Source organism: Bubalus bubalis, chromosome 11 (assembly GCF_019923935.1).
Source record: "Bubalus bubalis isolate 160015118507 breed Murrah chromosome 11, NDDB_SH_1, whole genome shotgun sequence".
In the NCBI taxonomy this organism is placed as follows: Eukaryota; Metazoa; Chordata; class Mammalia; order Artiodactyla; family Bovidae; genus Bubalus; species Bubalus bubalis.
Window position 1 is genome coordinate 92,578,999 of NC_059167.1, and position 15,476 is coordinate 92,594,474.

Below are 15,476 nucleotides of genomic sequence, written 5' to 3' on the forward strand. Positions count from 1 at the left end.
CATTTTTGCTTTTGCTGTAATATGGTGAATAAGTTGTTTGGGGTTAGAAGGGATACAGGTAGACTTGCTAGGACGTTATTAAAATAGACAGTTTGGGTAAAGCAGGTGAGGAAGACGTAGAGGAGCAGACAGTTTTGAGAGAATTGGGGGATAGTTTGGGCATGGAGGTGAAGGGAGGTCACTTCCGGCTTTCAGGTTGGTTCTACTGGATGACTAGTTCATTGAGATGGGAACCAAGGAAGGAAACCAGGTTAGGAGTATTGGTGGGTATGGGGAATGAAAAGAGCTTGAATTCATTAAGCTTGGGCACCTTCAAGAATTCTAAGAGGACAAACTTGCCAGTTGTATAATCAGGTTTGAAGCCTGAGGAGACAGAGGCTTGGGCTGGAGATATGAATTTGTGAGTCATCTGTGTTTTGATAGTAATGAAGAAATTGAGTAGAGACGAGAGCACCTGGGAAGAGAATATTTTCAATTGGATTTAAATAGATGCTTTGCTTTCCTCTGGGGATGTGCCTTTTAAGTCTTGTCTAAGTACAGAATAAAGCTCTTTGTTTCCTGAGCAAGGTCTTTCTGGTTTTAGAGCAGGTGGGCAAACTTACGAACTGGGCAGAAATGTCCCTAAAATTATGCCACATAGGTGGCTTCTGCTGGGCTTCTGAAAAGTTAACCAAAAAAGCTTGAAAGGTATTTTTAAAATCCTTAATATAAATCAACTTTTAGCTATCTTCTTGAGAAGCGGATAGTACATATAGAGAGGACAGGTAAAATGCAAGTGTCTATAGAGCAAATTAAATTCTGTGTTGGCAAAAAAAAAAACAAAAACTGATTAAAATGATCAGAGATGTCCTTTCAATCTAAAATAGTTTGAAGATTTTTTTATGTGAAGACTAAATTAATCTAAAGCAACCCTACTGGCTTTTAGTGAGTTAAAAGTGCTTGTTTTCATTCAATGTCAATGGGTTTACATTCCTTCAAAGATAAACTGTATTTATTTATGTTTATTTGTTTTATTTTTGGCTGCACTGCATCTTAGTTGTGGCATGCAGGATCTTCACTGTGGCGCGTGTCTCCTCTCCACTTGTGGTTCATGGGCTCTGTCTTTTGCAGCACTCGAGCTCAGTAATTGCGGTGCGGGATTAGTTGCCCCGGGGCATGTGGCATCTTAGTTCCCTGATCAGGAATTGAACCTGTGACCCCTGCATGGGAAGGTGGATTCTTAACCACTGCACCTCCAGGGAAGTCCGGTAAGCTATATTTATATATTTATTTATTTTTTATTTTGGGCTGTGCTGCAGGGCTTGTGGGATCTTAGTTCCCCGACCAGGGATTGAACCCAGCCTGGCAGTGAAACACCAAGTCCTAAGCACTGAACCACCAGGAAATTCCCAAAATGTAGGCTTTAATAGCCAGCATGGGTGAAAAGGCTGTGATTCTTCCTTGGGGTTCTTGCTCACACCTTATCTGCCAATGAGTGGTTGAATATTCCTTTCCTGATTTGTTCCTCTGTTCCCAGGGCATGTGGAACTTCCCTGACCAGGGACTGATTGAATCTGCACCTCCTGCTGTAGAAATGTGGAGTCTGGACCCACTGGACCACCAGGGAAGTCCACCACTGATCTTTTTCATTGTCTCTATAGTTTTGCCTTTTCCATGGTGTCACATAATTGGAAGTATCTAGTAGATAGTCTTTTCAAACTGGCTTGTTTGACTTAGCAATATGCATTTATGATTAAGAGTCTTCTATTTTTTTTGCGGCTTGAGAGCTCATTTCTTTTTATGGTTGAAAAATACACAATCATACAGATGTCCCATGCTTTGTTTATTCACCTATTGAAGAACATCTTGGGTATTTCTAAGTTTTGGCAATTATGAATTCGTGTTCAGGTTTTGTGGACATGTGTGGACATGATTTTCAGCTAATTTGGTTTTCAGCTAATGCTAAGGAGCATGACTGCCAGATCATATGGATAAGAGTAGGCTTAGTTTCTTTTCCTTCTTTTTTTTAAAAATGTTTTTATTGAAATATAGTTGATTTACAATCAACGTTGTATTAGTTTCCGGTGTACAGCAAGGTGATTCGGATATATATGTGTGTGTCTTTTTTTCAGATTCTTTTCCCTTATAGATTATTCCAAGTCACTGAGTATCATTCCCTGTGCTATATAGTAGGTCCTCGTTGGTTATCTACTTTACATATAGCAGTGTGTGTGATGAATCCCAGACTCCGAATTCATCTCTTCCCCTCCACCCCCTCAACAGTAGGCCTAGTTCTGTAAGAAACTGCTAAACTGTCCTTCAAAGTGGTTGTACCATTTTGTATTCCTATCAGCAAATGAATGAGAATTGTTACTTATAGTACTTTAAAAAAATCCATTAGCAACAACATTTAAAAGCAAATCTATGCATAAGCTATGTGTCTACAAAGAATTGCCATTGTTTGTTGTATATGAAACAGAGCTTCCCCCCATTACTGATTGTATTTTAATACTTTTCTTTTTCCAGTGGATAGAGTTTCTCCTCACTGTGAAGGATCTGCCTATAGATAGAGTCCTCCAGAATTCAATTTTTAATGTTGAATCTTTGAATTCCTAACTAGTAGTGATGAGGAATTATGTTTTAAGTTTTAATAAAATCATATGCTGCCCTCCACAACACCATGTAGAACACGAGGCCACAGTTTGAGGTATTTGTTACCTGACAGTAAAATCTTTTACCAGTCAATTTTGCATGTAGGCATAATTAACGTTCGCATGTAAAACAACCACAAAGACTTTGAGTGTGCTCAGTTGAGTTATTTTTAGGTTCATGCAAAACATTTTGTTAATGTAATTTTCAGATTACTTATCCAAACATTCAAAGGAAAGACAAAGAGACCTTTCAGGCTGCCACTGCAGGGCTCACCCGTCCCCTCCTTGGACCTACACTGGAAACTCCCAGGATTGTACCATAGAAACACATACATGCCTTTACTCATAGACTCATGAGCTAGAGGGTCTCTCAAAGGCATAAGCCTGACCCAATTTAGGTCATGCAACACAGAATGCTTACTCTAATCTTCCAGAATTCCAGATTTTCTTTTCTACTAAAACAGAAAAATTCATAATTTTTTCCTTTTTCAAAGGAAGGAAAGGCCAAACCCAACTTCTTTACCCACAGTTAGAGAATCATTCTTTTGTGTTCTTCTGTTTCAAAAACACCAGGAGCATTTTCCTTAAATGTTCTCACCATAACAACCACAAAATGGTAGTTATGTGAGGTGAAGAATGTGTTAACTAACCCTATTGTGGGAAATAGTTTGCAATATAGGCAAGTATCAAATCATCCCATTATACACCTTAAGCTTCCATAATGTTATACATCAGTAATATCTCAATAAAGCTGGGGAAAATATAAGTTCTTTCCTTACATGAAGACAGGCTCCCTTTTCCCCTTGGCTTTTGTGTTATTATTTTAAAAATAAGGCTTTCTTTTTATTCCTGGCCTTTTCTCTTACTGTTTTTTTTTAATTCTCTTCCATTACGGTTTATTACAGGACACGGAATGTAGTTCCCTGTGCTGTCCAGTTTGACCTTGTTGTTTATCCTTTCTCTCCATAACAGTTTGCACCTGCTAACTCGGAACTCGCAGTCCATCCCTCCCCCACCTCCCTCTGCTGGGCCACCACAAGTCTGTTCTCTGTCTGCGAGCCTGTTTCTGTTTCATGGGTAAGTTCATCTGTATCACGTTTTAGATTCCACGTATAAGTCATATCATATGGTATCTATCTTTCCCTTCTGACTTATTTTGCTTAGTGTGGTAATCTCTATGTCCAACCATGTTGCTGTCAATGGCATGATTTCATTCTTTTTTATGTCTGGGTAGTATTCTCTTATTCTTGAGCCTATTTGTTATCTTTCTAGACAATTTGATCAACATTTATAGAGCACCTATTATGCGCGAAGTTTTGGGTTAAGTTCTAGGAATCCCGTTAAGGAAACATCGAGGACAGGAGTTGGCAAACTTTTTCTGTAAAGGACCAGATAAATATCTCAGTTTTGGGGAGGGGGGGTAGCTATCCAGACTGTGTCACACTAGTCAACTTTCTAAACAATTCAATTAACATTTCATGATGTAAGTGCTAAGGCAGCCACAGACAGTAAGTCAAAGGATGGGGATGGCTGTGTGCCAATACACCTTTTTATAAAAACAGGTTATGGACTCATGATGAAGGAAATTACTGATACTGCTAAAATGAATTGGAATACAATGTAAAGAGTACTCTTCCTCAGCAGTATACACATGATATGTAAACTCTAAAAGCAGTTCAAACAACTTGAGATTGGAACACAGCAAAGGAAAGTCATTCATTTAATCTGGCATTGTGAAGCAAGTTTTCATTTAGGAGGTAACTTTTAGGATTTAAAGGATTCCAGGAGGAAGAAAGGATTTTGAAAAGAGAATTCCAACTAGTGTGAACAAGGAATGTGAGCATGAAAGAACATGTCATGCTTGGGAAGTCTCAAGTTCTCCTTTTGTGGCTAAAATACAGTTTCTTTATAGGAAGATGTGGGTGAAAGGCATTCTGGAGCCAGACTGTTAGAGGCTCTGAGGCTGCCCTCTGGGAACTAGATTTCAGCTGAGTGTCAAGATTGGGACACCTTCAGCTTTGTTTACAAACGCAATCTGTAGGTCTATTCCTGTGGAGGGCATTTTGTAGTGGGAGAGAGTAGAGGCAGGGAAATAAGTTATAAACCCATTCCTGTTGTCCAAGTGAGAGATGGTAAGGCTTGAACTGGGGCAGTGACTTTGGGATAGAGAAGAGAAGCTTTGGGAGATGAATTGACAGGTCATAATGACTAAATGGTTGTTTCTAAAATTCTGGGACTGTCACCGGTTGGTTGTGTGCCAGTCATGTAGTGTTCAGATTACTCTCGGATGCCTTCCCTGCCCTCCCTTGCTTGTCATCTTGGGTAACCAACCCCCTCAAACTACTGTGCCTGGCTCCCTTTCCTCTTGGCTTCTGGTTGGGCCAGAGGTGGGAGGGGGAGAGAAGCCAAGCCTGTTCTCGCCTCTCGCCCCGTCCCCAGGGCATCAGCTGCAGTGGCTGAGTCTGCTTGCCACATCTAGCTCCTGCTCTGGTCCTAGGTTCCGGCTTCCACCTGGTGTCCTTGCTGTAGGGCTCCCTAACCCCACCTTTTCTGTGCTGTTTTGGTTTCGGTGGTGACAGAGGCTTCCTGCTGCTCTAACCTCTGTCTGGGTTCCCTCACCTTCCTCTGTTTTCTCTTTCAGTTTTTCTGATCTGTTTGTAACCAGTTCCCCTCAGTTGAACTAATTAATATAAGTTCTATTTTTCCAGATCCTAGCTGATAGAGATGTAATGATTAAACTAGTTGGGCAATACAGGGGTTTAAGTTAGGAAAGGAAGACAATTCAGTTTTTCAATCTGACTCATGGTTTGATAGAAAGTCCCTATGGTATCTGTGATGACGTTCATCCCTGCTTCCTCCCGACCAGGGGTCCCTAACCTCTGGGGTCTCCTGCCTGATGATCTGAGGGGGAGCTAATGTAATAATAATGGAGATAATGTGCACAGTAAATGCAATGCATTTGAGTCATCCTGACATCATGCTCCCCCTCCTTCCCTGTGCCATGTGGAAAAATTGTCTTCCACAAAACTAGTCCCTGGTACCAAAATGGTTGGGAACCACTGCTCTAGACCATTCATTGTGAAGCTAGTTCGAATAGTTTTTTAAAAACCCGAGTATATCATATCCTTCCCTACTTAAAGCCTCCCAGTGACTTTTTGTTGTACCTAGAATGAAAGCTAAACTCCTATAGAAGCTTCCACTTGCACCTACTTATCTTTCTCTCCTCACTTACCCTGTCCAGCCACAGTGGCCCCCTTGCTGTTCCTCAGACTCACTGAGTTAATTTCTGTCTCAGGGCCTTTGCACTTCTGCTCTTCTACTGGAAATGCTCCTTGCTCCACTCTCCATGTGTTGTCTTCCTGCAGGTCTCTGTTTTTGCGCCACCTCTTCAGAGATCCCACCACCAGTTACCTCCTTACTGGTTTCTGTTCTGCATCACGTGTATCACTCTAAGAAATTCTATACCTTATGTATTTCTACTTCTTTAAAGCTTAAAGGTAAAAAAAATTACCTTGTTCACCTTTCTATTCTAAGCACCTATATGCAATCTGGCATATAATTAAGGACAGCATGCATGTCTGTGTGTTCAGTTGCTTTAGTCATGTCTGACTCTTTGCGATCTCATGAAATGTATCCCACCAGGCTCCTCTGTCCATAGGATTTTCCTGGCAAAAATAGTAGACTGGGTTGCCATGCCCTCCTCCAGGGGATCTTCCCAACTAAGGGATTAAACCTGTGTCTCCTGCCTTGCAGATGGATTCTTTACCACTGAGTCCCCCAGGGAGCCAAGGACAGCATAAGTATTTGCTAATGAATAATGATGTTACCTTTATAAAGTGTTGTATAGCAGAGGTGCCTTATATACTCATTTATTTATTTATTTTTGGTACCTGGATAGGGACTTGAACCCTGGACCCTTGGATTAAAAGTCTGATGCTTTATTAGCTGAGCCTCCCAGGCACTCTTATACAAGGTACTTTTTTTAAAAAATTACTTTGCTTATTAATTTACTTTCATGCTATCTCCTCCTGCAATGCCCTCTCCCATTCCATCTTCACTGTTCTTCCAAAACAGTTGGAACCCTTTCCTCTGTGAAACTCTCCCTCCTTACTCCACACAGGGAGTTGACTTCTCCCTTCTTTGGGGCCCATTATACTCCAGGAAGACTAACATTTTATTGTAGTCACTTGATTGCAGCCATGAAATTAAAAGACGCTTACTCCTTGGAAGGAAAGTTATGACCAACCTAGATAGCATATTAAAAAGCAGAGATATTACTTTGCCAACAAAGGTCCGTCTAGTCAAGGCTATGGTTTTTCCAGTGGTCATGTATGGATGTGAGAGTTGGATTGTGAAGAAAGCTGAGCGACGAAGAATTGGTGCTTTTGAACTGTGGTGTTGGAGAAGACTCTTGAGAGTCCCTTGGACTGCAAGGAGATCCAACCAGTCCATTCTAAAGGAAATCAGTCCTGGGTGTTCATTGGAAGGATTGATGCTAGAGCTGAAACTCCAGTACTTTGGCCACCTCATGCAAAGAGTTGACTCATTGGAAAAGACTCTGATGCTGGGAGGGATTGGGGGCAGGAGGAGAAGGGGACGACAGAGGATGAGATGGCTGGATGGCATCACTGACTTGATGGACGTGAGTTGGAGTGAATTCTGGGAGTTGGTGATGGACAGGGAGGCCTGGCATGCTGCAATTCAGGGGGTCGCAAAGAGTTGGACATGACTGAGCGACTGAACTGAACTGAACTGAATATTTATCTCCTTTTCCTAAATAGCAACCTATTAAAGAGAAGTGGAGATCATGAATTTTTACCTCCATAGCTTCATTCTGTAGAATAGTGCCTGATGTATTGTTGCATGTGGTAAATATTTGTTAAATGAATGAATGAAGTAGGAGATACAGATTTTCCAGCTTCACATTTCTACTTGTTTCCGTACACTATGGATCACTGGGAAGGAAAAATGGTTGCAAATCTGTAAAATGGGGAAGATAGTCCCAACCTCACACTGTTTGTGGACATGACTAAAGTAATGAAATGGACAATCTTAGGAGATTATAAAAATAACATGAGTAAAACCCGCCATTCGTGTATTACAGGAAAAGGACTTCTTCCACTGACTAGAATCCTTGTCAAGACTGATATGAATATCAGTCTTACCTGAGACTTGTCTATAAGAAACCTTAAACTTTCTAGAATGCTCATGATGATTTGTGAAGAATGTCCTGAAGGAGGTATAGTTGAGGTAGCATATGTGTTAAGTCATTTCAGTAGTGTCTGACTCTTTGCAACCCTATGGACTATAGCCCACCAGACTCCTTGGTCCATGGTATTCTCCAGGCAAGAATAACTTCACAGAAAAATAGGAAAATGTCTGAAATACTTGGCTTTTTCAGACACTCAGTTAATCCTGGGAGGAAGGCCTTATAGTACATTTTCTGGGGATAAGTGTGCAGAGCTCATACATAAGAGAAGTACACACTCGGGGACCCCGTAGCTAGTCTTGGGTGCAGGTCCAAGATGCGTGGAGCCAGGCACAGTGTCCACCTGCACTCACCCTTCCCCCTGTGAACCCAAGTCCCCAGCCCAGAACCAGGAAAGACTGGTTGTCACTGAGCACTGGAGTGTTGGGTCCTGACAAGTGCCCTCTTGATCTGGTGCCTTTAAATCCTCAGCTCCTGATCTCTCTGACTTAGAGAAGCCAAAGGTGGGATGCAAACGTACTGACCACTCTTTCTGCCGGCAGTTTTCCCCTGTGCGACTCTGCTGTGCCCTTGGGAAGCTGAGAGGGTGTTTTGTCTCCACCCACATTTTGCCCTGAGTTTTACTAAGTATATAATTTACTATTAAGTAAAGACCAGAATGTCAAGGCTGTATATTGTCACCCTGCTTATTTAACTTATATGCAGAGTGCATCATGAGAAACGCTGGGCTGGAAGAAGCACAAGATGGAATCAAGATTGCCGGGAGAAATATCAATAACCTCAGATATTCAGATGACATCACCCTCATGGCAGAAAGTGAAGAGGAACTAAAATGCCTCTTGAAGAAAGTGAAAGAGGACAGTGAAAAAGTTGGCTTAAAGCTCAGCATTCAGAAAACGAAGATCATGGCATCCGGTCCCATAACTTCATGGGAAATAGATGGGGAAACAGTGGCAGACTATTTTTTTGGGCTCCAAAATCACTGCAGATGGTGACTGCAGCCATGAAATTAAAAGATCCTTGCTCCTTGGAAGAAAAGTTATGAACAACCTAGATAGCATATTGAAAAGCAGAGACATTACTTTGCCAACAAAGGTCTGTCTAGTTAAGGCTATGGTTTTTCCAGTGGTCATGTATGGGTGTGAGAGTTGGACTGTGAAGAAAGCTGAGCGCCTCAGAATTGATGCTTTTGAACTGTGGTGTTGTAAAAGACTCTTGAGAGTCCCTTGGACTGCAAGGAGATCCAACCAGTCCATTCTAAAGGAGATCAGCCCTGGGATTTCTTTGGAAGGAATGATGCTAAAGCTGAAACTCCAGTACTTTGGCCATCTCATGCGAAGAGCTGGCTCATTGGAAAAGACTCTGATGCTGGGAGGGATTGGGGGCAGGAGGAGAAAGGGACGACAGAGGATGAGATGGCTGGAAGGCATCACCGACTCAATGGACGTGAGTCTGAGTGAACTCTGGGAGTTGGTGATGGACAGGGAGGCCTGGTGTGCTGCAGTTCATGGGGTGGCAAAGAGTCGGACACGACTGAGCGACTGAACTGAACTGAAATGAAAGACCAGAAAGAAGAAATAGATTTGAAAACATTTTAAAGTATTTAAGTGCCAAAGTTTCTTTTTCTAAGGATAAAACTAATGACAGAAGGTTGATTTTCACCCAAAAGTTCCTTGAAGACAAAAACAACCTTTTCGAACACATCTTGATTGAACCTGGCTGGGGCAGGGGCACGGTGGGTGGGGACCCTGGGCAAACTGGGGTTCTCTATGTGAAACTGACTGTGACCTTGGCTTTGAAGATGAAGTAATAGTGTGCAGAGACGCCTTCCCCCTTGTGTTACTCACACTATGTTTCCATGAAGGGGGTCTTAGCCACAATTTGAGACACATCTTTATGTCTGAAAAATAATCCCAGTTCTGCTAAAACAATTGTGGGTATTTTTGCTAATACACAGAGCCAAGTTTTAAAAGAAATCCAAGGCTTTAAAAAATGAAAAAATATTAATTACCTGCTGCTCCCAACTCTTTGTCCTTTAAAAATTAAATATTCTAGGGCTTCCCTGGTGGCTCAGTGGTAAAGAATCTGCCTGCTAACGCAAGAGACATAGGTTGGATCTCTGATCTGGGAAGATCCTACATGCTACAGAGCAAACAAGCCCATGGGCCACAGCTTTGAGCCTGTGCTCCAGAGCCTGGGAGCTGCAACAACTGGGCCCACGTGCTGCAACTGCTGAAACTCATGTGCCCCAGAGCCTGTGCTCTGCAACAAGAGAGACCACTGCAGTGAGAAGCCCACCCACCGCAGCTAGAGAGTAGCCTCCACTTGCCACAACTAGAGAAACACCCATGCAGCAGCAAAGACCCAGCACAGCCAAAAATAAAAATAATAAAAAATTAAGTATTCCAAGAAAATATATGTGAATGGTTGGCACGTAAGCATTAGCTACTCTTCTCTGTGATCTCTTTTTGCATTCCTTTCTCTCTCTTTAAAAAAAAAAATATTGTATTTAATTATATGTTTCCACATCCCTCATTAGACTTGATCTCATCTGGGTCAGGATCAAGTTTCATCCATCTTGGATTTATCAGAGCCTATGATATGAGTGTGCCTAGTGCAGAATTGTTTTTCAAAAAACTACTTGTTGAATGAATGAAATATCATTTTTAGCTCTAGGCCTTTGGCTGTCTGACTAATTAGATATTTTTAATTCATCTCAAGCACTAGCTCTTAATCAGATCTAAGGGTGCCCAAGCTCACCTTTAATAAAAGAAGTACAAATTAACACTGCTGCGATATCACTCGGAGAAGGCAATGGCACCCCACTCCAGTACTCTTGCCTGGAAAATCCCATCGACGGAGGAGCCTGGTAGGCTACAGTCCATTGGGTCACTAGGAGTCGGACACGACTGAGTGACTTCACTTTCACTTTTCACTTTCACGCATTGGAGAAGGAAATGGCAAGCCACTCCAGTGTTCTTGCCTGGAGAATCCCAGGGACGGGGGAGCCTGGTGGGCTGCCATCTCTGGGGTCGCACAGAGTCGGACATGACTGAAGTGACTTAGCAGCAGCAGCGATATCACTTTTTCATCTGCCATATCCTTGTATATGTTGTACACATACTATCAACACTTTGTTACCTGCATATGTTAATATTACTCCTAGGGAAGGCACTTTGGCAATACCTATCAAAATTCCAAATGAACATACTCTTTGACCCAGGAATTCTATTTCTAGGAATCTATCTTGACAGTTATTCTCTCAACATGTGGCAATGCTACAGGTAGGAACATTCACTGTGGTCTTGTGTGCAGTAGTAAAAGCCTTGAAATGACCTAGATGTCCACCAATAGGAAACTAGTTAAATAAATAATGGTCCATGCATGCAACAGACAATCTAATCCAGAGGAAGAAAAAGATGAGGCAGCTCTATATCCACTGATAGGGGATGATTGCTAAGATACATTGTTAAGTCAGAAAAACAAGATTCAGGGCAGTATATCCAGTGAAGTGAAATGAAGTTGCTCAGTCGTGTCCGACTCTTTGTGACTCCATGGACTGTAGTCTACCAGGCTCCTCAGTCCACGGAATTTTCCAGGCAAGAGTACTGGAGTGAGTTGCCATTTCCTTCTCCAGGGGATCTTCCCAACCCAGGGATCGAACCTGGGTCTCCTGCACTGCAGGCAGACACTTTACCGTCTGAGCCACCAGGGAAGTATGCAACCATAAATTATGTAAATGATGATAAGATTAACAGACATATTTGCATGTCTATGCATAGCTAATCCTGAATGGACTTGTAAAACCCTAGAATTATTGGCTATCTCTGGTTCAGGGAGCTGAGTGGATAGGGGACAGGGAGCTATAGTTTCTGTCCCTCGCAACATGAAAAGTCCTCTTTGACTTGTTTGTTTAACCCTCAGCATTTCCCCATTACTGTTGGGATTAAGTCCCAAATCCTTCTTGTGGTCTGCAAGATGCTTTGTCACAGGACTCCTACCTCCCTCCCCTGCCTCTTGTTCAGCTTCTTTTCCTCTTGGCTTGGTCTTCTTTCATTTCCTCAAACATCATTCTTCTCATCTCATGGCCTTCACAGATGCTATTCCTCTGCCTGGAATACTCCTCCTCTCTGCTTTCACTGCCCTAATTCCTAGTGATCCTTGAGGCAGCAAGTTTGAGACCCCTTCATCAATGTGAATTTTTCTACCTCCCCAGTCTAACGTAGGGCCCTGATAGATGCTCCCATGGCATCGTAAACTTCTCTTTCTATAGTAAACACTGAATTGCAATTAATTGCAACAGAAACACTTTGTTTGAGGTCTGTTTTCCTTTCTGAGTCACAAGCTAATGTCTGTCTTGGTTACTTCTGTATACATGCATAGTACAAAGCAGGTGCTCATAAGCACTTGTGAAAGGAAGCAAAGAAAGAAGGAATGAAGGTGGTTGGGGGAGGAAGTGGGGAAGGTAACACATAAAGGAAAGATGAAGGAAGGGAGAAAGGAAGTAACAACCAAGACAGTAAAGCTCACTGTGAAGTGCTATCCCTGTATGTTCATCATTAGAATTCACATCTTATGAAAATTGGGTATTGTGGTTAATTGCTTAGTGAAAAATAAAATTATCACCACCAGTGAATTTTTGTTTTACTTTAGCCTGCTGCTGCTGCTAAGTCACTTCAGTCATGTCAGACTCTATGCGACCCCATAGACGGCAGCCCACCAGGCTCCCCCGTCCCTGGGATTCTCCAGGCAAGAACACTGGAGTGGGTTGCCATTTCCTTCTCCAATGCGTGAAAGTGAAAAGTGAAAGTGAAGTCGCTCAGTCGTGTCCGACTCTTAGCGACCCCATGGACTGCAGCCTACCAGGCTCCTCCGTCTGTGGGATTTTCCAGGCAAGAGTAGAGTACTGGAGCGGGGTGCCATTGCCTTCTCCATTACTTTAGCCTAGAATCATGTTATTCTGAATTTTTCTTCTTTTACCACTGAGGGGCAGTAGCTTTTCACTCAGAAGGTACTGATTTCTATCTTTTATGGGTGGGAAAATGTTTTAATACATACACATTAGGGCTTTAGGCTATTTTAACTAGTCCATATATTTTTACATTGATGTTGCTGTGTCTAAATATAAATCATATGGTTATTTGACTGCATTTAGAATGAATCAAACTTCTTCCCCAGCCTCCAAGACCCTGAAGGAGCTCGTCTCCCTTGGAGGCCTTGTCACTCATTATTTCTTCCTAGAATGCCATCCTCATTCAGGTTTCTGTTCCAATGTCAGCAACTCAGAAAGGGCTTTCCAGATCTTTCCATCTAAATTAGCTTCACCCAGGGGCCAGATGGGTTTTGTTAGGTCCAAATTTGAGGAAGAGAATGCAAAATTATGAATATAAAAATCCATAGAATAGTAAACACTTACTTAGAAAAAAATCACAACAAAGGACACAGCAAAAAGACTGAAGCCTGAAGAAGAACATGTAATTTTAATAATTATCTGCCTGACATAATATGTTTTTACCCTACAATTTTGGGTATATACTCTTTGGTTACCTCTCCATATGACAGTAATGGTGTGGTATTATTTTCTAGTTGGTGAATAAGAAGATAATCCAGTCTTTGGTAAAATATCACTGATTGAAATGTGTTTTTATGATTTATAGTACAGAAAAGTTGTTCTTTGCTTTCTCTACTCATTATTTGCAATAACATGTTAAGTTTTAGGATTGCTATCAAAATTTTAGAGGGCTTTGCAGGTGGCTCAGTGGTAAAGAATCTGCCTGCCAATGCAGGAGATGCAAGTTTGATCCCTGGATCAGGAAGATCCCTGGGTCAGGAAGATCCCCTGGAGGAGGGCATGGCAACCCTACTCCAGTATTCTTGCCTGGGAAATTCCGTGGACAGAGGAGCTGGGCGGGCTACAGTCCACAGGATTGCAAAAGAGCTGGTCATGACTTAATGACTAAACTAAAACAATAAAATTTTAGCAGTCTCTACTAGGTTTTTTTTTTGTATATGGGCTCTAAGAAGTGATTTTGTTTCCAGGTGTGTGGTGTGTGTGCATGCGTGTGCCTTCACACTAGCCTAGCATCACAGTTCCTCCAGGGGCTTGAACTGGGCCTGCACGGATGAAGAGCTCTGAAACTTAAGTTGCATTATGTTGGAGTCAATGCCCCTCAACTCCACTCCTCAATTACTTGTTATCACTTCCCTTGGCTTTCATTTTCCTCAACACTAATCACAATCTGAGCTTATCTTATTATGCGCCAACTGTTTGCAGATGGCCTGCCCCCACTGCCATGGAGCTGACAGGGAACACAGGCCCCTGACTGTTCCGCTGGGCCCCCAGAGCCTCCCACAGGCTTGGCTTAGGAGAGGGGCTCAATGTTTGTTGAATGAATGAGTGAAAGAAAGTTACTCATGGATTTGATGTTAATCTCTCAAATTTGTTCTTGGAATTTATGAATGTTGATCTCTCATAAGAGCCACTTTAATTAAGCTTGATGGTGTAGCAAGTGTTAGGAGCACCAATTCTGTTAATAGGGTAATTTTCTGAAATGGCAGTTTTTACCCATTATCACGATGTATACATTTCTTTGACTAGAAATTTCAAAAGAGTATAGCCAGATTCTTTAGAATTTATGTGGGACTCAATTCAGTTCAGTTCAGTTGTTCAGTCTTGTCCGACTTTTTGTGACCAGATGGACTGCAGCATGCCAGGCTTCCCTGTCCATCACCAACTCCCAGAGCTTACTCAAACTCATGTCCATTGAGTCAGTGATGCCATCCAATCATCTCATCCTCTGTTGTCCCCTTCTCCTCCCACCTTCAATCTTTCCGAGTGTCAGGGTCTTTACCAATGAGTCAGTTCATCGAATCAGGTGGCCAAAGTGTTGGAGTTTCAGCTTCAGCATCAGTCCTTCCAATGAATATTCAGGACTGATCTCCTTTAGGATGGACTGGTTGGATCTTCCTTGCAGTCCAAGGGACTCTCAAGAGTCTTCTCCAATACCACAGTTCAAAAGCATCAATTCTTCAGCACTCAGCTTTCTTTATAGATCCATAGTATAACAGCTTTCTAACTTCCTTGCTCTATTATAGTGTAAAAACAAAGTAAGAGAGGTGACACTCTCACACATTTTCAAGTTATTAATTTTTTAAATCAGTGTATATATTTTAAAATTTGCAAAGGATGTCATTATTAACTTAGTATAAATTGATACCTTAAAAAGCCAACTGTATTAATTGGAAGCAAAATACCAAATCAGTTTGATTCCTGTCTTTATCCCTTTAAGAAATGCATTAATAAACTCTTCTTAGATAGTAGAAAATATTATAAAGTTTGTCTTTCTTCCTTAAATCTGTATTCTCATTCTACTCCTCCTCGCCCCACAGTGTCATTTATTTTTATGTCTGAACATCTTCTGTAGATAGACCCATCAAATTTTCTACCACAAAAACATGTTTATACATTTAAATGTAAGTTTGTAAAGTTTCTGCTGTAATAACAAGCTCAAAATATTTAACATTTCTTTTAGATTGAGTTATTATTACTATTGTTATTCAGGTGATCAAAAGATAAATTTTGATATGTAATTATGAAAAGTAAAATGTTACTAGAAATATATTTCTTTATTAAATGA

At 41.6% G+C, this 15,476-nt stretch overlaps 1 non-coding gene across 1 annotated transcript; it reads right to left on the bottom strand.

The window, feature by feature from the left end:
* Positions 1–11,482: 11,482 nt before the first annotated feature.
* On the bottom strand, positions 11,483–11,554 carry TRNAC-GCA. The gene has a single exon. It is a non-coding gene; the product is annotated as a tRNA-Cys (tRNA).
* Between the last annotated feature and the right edge of the window lie 3,922 nt (positions 11,555–15,476).